Raw genomic sequence first — 3,767 nt, 5'->3', positions numbered from 1 at the left:
TCTCACCATAATCCTGTGAGATAAGTTATTTTCCTCATTTTACAGATGCACGAACTGAGATTCAAAGAGACGAAGTCACTTGCCCATAGTCACACAACTAGCAAATGTCAAAGAGAGGATTTCCATCAAGGTCAAAAAGGCATTAAAATGCCCTACTCAAATGCCAAATCATATTATGTTACCAACCCTAGATACTTGAAGGATGGTTCTACAAATTCTAAGCTTTAACATTTCCATTAAACCTGGAAACATTAAGTATGAATTCAGTAATGGACTGTATCAACTGAGGAATAGCCTAGCTAAGTGCGGAGGAACTCAGTTCCAGAAGATTAGTTTTCATATTGTGGGTCACATGGAAAGAGTTGTGATCTATTAACAGCAGACTAGCCACACCAAGGAAATCATGGAATTTTTGAAGTATTTAAGAAGCATATACAGAACATGAATACATACAGATTTATATATTTAGCCAATTATAGTGAAAGTCTGATAACACTACCCTACCTACAGAAATGGTCAGCTTTCCTATATGTTACCAAAAATAACCAGAAGGATAAGATAGAAAAAGAAATTCTAGCAAAAAGAATGAACTAAGGTATAAATATTTGAGAGTCAATTCACTAAAACACACATAGGAGTACAATTTATAAAGAATTCTGTACAGAAATGAACAGCTTTAAACAAAGAGATATGAATTGTTCATGAGTGGGCAATGTCAAAATAATATAAATTAAAATACCATGTAAACTAATTGACATTCAGTGTCATACTAATCAAATTACAAAAACATTGGTATATAAATATTTTAAAATTTATTTGAAGAAATAATAAGTTAAGAATCTCTAGAGAAATTATTAGACTAAAACTGCTGAGAAAATTAGAAAGCAGTCTGTTGAAAATTAGGTTTAGACCAAAATCTCACACCATATAACAGAATACATTCTAGATGGATTCATTACTTGAATATAGATAGTCATGTCATAAACAAATTAGAGGAACAAGGACAAGATACCTTTCCCAACTATAGAAATGAGAAGAGCTCTTGAACAAATACGGGTAGAGAAAATCAAAAGAGATGAAACTGACAATTGAATAAAACTGGAAAGTTTTGCACAAGCAATATCAACATACTTAAGAGAAGAGAAGCAGTTCTTGGGGATAAAATTTACAGAAAATCTCTAATAAAAGTTTTATATTTCCAATTTGCTCTATCAAATGACCTAATAAATTTCTTTCTAAAATAATTTCAGATTTTGGAGCTTGTTCTCAGAAACAACCATACAAACATACATACATACATACATACATACATTCCAAATTCAACCTTTTGTCTGCCTGAATTTTCCCTTTGTATTGGTTCTTCCCCTCACCTGGAATACACTTCCTCGTCACATTTAGAATCCATTTTAGAATCCATGTGTGTATATGCATATGTACATACATATATACCTATATATATATACATGTATGTATGTGTATATATAAACACATATATTCTGTATATATACACATATTTTTAGATTTTATATAGAAAAATATAATATACAGATTAAGATTTTAAGATTTTGTGTATATATATATATTATAGGTATATATATATATATATTTAGATTTCGATGCATACACATACATAAATACAGAGAGAGACATAGATATGAATAAGAACTATTTCCAATAGAAAGTGGTCAAAGGATTGAGACAGGTCTTCTCAGAAGAAATTTTACATAATCAATCATGTGAAAAAAATGCTCCAAATACTAATAATACTATTAATAAAATGAAATGCAGATTACAGTTCTGAGATTCTATCTCAGATCCATCAGGTTGTCAAAGATAACAAATAAGGAAAATGACAATCATTGGAAGGACTGTGGGAAGACAGGAAAGATATTGTACTGTTGGTAAAATTGTGAATTGTCGAATCACTCCAGAAAGGAATTTGGAATGATATTTTAAAAGTTCCTAAACTTTGCAAACCCTTTGACTTAGGACCATCACTTCTAGTCATATACCCCAAAGAGATCATAGAAAGAAGGAAAGCACTCATATGTACAAAAATTATTATAGAAGAGCTTGTTCTTGTAGCAAAAAACTAAAAACTGATGTTGCACCCAGAAATTAAGGAATGACTAAACAAACTATGGTATATGAATATAACAGACTATTACTGTGCTATAAAATATGATTAAGGATATGGACTCAAAGAAGAACTGCAAGAATTATTTATATAATTATTACAGTATTAGAAAGAAAAATAAGTTAGAAAAGCTTAAAAACTCTAAAAATTGCAGAGCAACCATGATTCTAGAGGAATGGTGATAAAGCATGAAAAGCATAAAGTATTCTACTCACCTCTTGAGAGGTAATGAACCAGAAGTGTAGAGCAAGACATACATTTTTAAACCTAGATAATGTGTAGATATATTTTTTTATTTAAATTTATTTATTTAAGTTTTCAACATTCATTTCCACAAAATTTTGGGTTCCAAATTTTCTCCCCATTTCTCCCCTCCCTGCACCCCAAAATGCCAAGCATTTTAATTACCCCTATCACCAATCTGCCCTCCCTTCTAATATTTCTCCCTTCCCTTATCCCCATCTTCTCTTTTGTCCTGTCATTTCCTAGTTGTATGCAAGAACAATACTCAACAGTTGTTCCTAAAACTTTGAGTTACTTCTTTTCCTCCCTCCCTCCACAACCATCCCCTTTTGGAAGGCAATCAATTCAATATAGGCCATATCTGTGTAGTTTTGCAAATGACTTCCATAATAGTCATGTTGTGTAAGACTAACTATACTTCCTTCCATCCTATCCTGCCCCCCATTGCTTCTGCTCTGTCTTATGACCCTGTTCCTCCCCAAGAGTGTTGACTTTTAATGGCTCCCTGCTCCCATTGCCCTCCCTTCCTTCATCCCCTCCACCCTGCTTATCCCCTTCTCTCCCACTTTCCTGTATTGTAAGACAGGTTTTCATGCCAAAATGAGTGTGAATTTTATTCCTTCCTTTAGTCAAATGTGATGAGAGTAAGCTTCATGTTTTTTCTCTCACCTCCCCCCGTTTTCCTTCCACTGAAAAGTCTTTTACTTGCCTCTTTTATGAGAGATGATTCGCCCCATTCCATTTATCCCTTTCATTTCCCAATATATTTCTCTCTCACCCCTTAATTTCATTTTTTTAACATATGATCCCATCCTATTCAATTCACCCTGTGCTCTCTATCTGTGTATGTGTATGTGTGTGTGTGTGTGTGTGTGATCCCACCAACTACTCAGATATTGAAAAAAGCTTCAAGAGTTACAAATATTGTCTTTCCATGTAGGAATGTGAACAGTTCAACTTTAGTAAGTCCTTTATGATTTCCCTTTGCTGTTTACCGTTTCATGCTTCTCTTCATTCTTGTGTTTGAAAGTCAAATTTTCTTTTCAGCTCTGGTCTTTTCATTAAGAATGCTTGAAAGTCCTCTATTTTATTGAAAGACCATGTTTTCCCCTAAAGTATTATACTCAGTTTTGCTAGGTAGGTGATTCTTGGTTTTAGTCCTAGTTCCTTTGACTTCTGGAATATCATATTCCACACCCTTCGATCCCTTAATGTAGAAGCTGCTAGCTCTTGTGTTATCCTGATTGTATTTCCACAATACTTGAATTGTTTCCTTTTAGCTGCTTGCAATATCTTCTCCTTGACCAGAGAACTCTGGAATTTGGCCACAATGTTCCTAGGAGCTTCTTTCTTTGGATCTTTTTCAGGAGGTGATGAGTGGATTCTT

The sequence above is a fragment of the Notamacropus eugenii genome, chromosome 6 (assembly GCF_028372415.1).
Source record: "Notamacropus eugenii isolate mMacEug1 chromosome 6, mMacEug1.pri_v2, whole genome shotgun sequence".
NCBI lineage: Eukaryota > Metazoa > Chordata > Mammalia > Diprotodontia > Macropodidae > Notamacropus > Notamacropus eugenii.
This window is presented reverse-complemented; position numbering follows the sequence as displayed.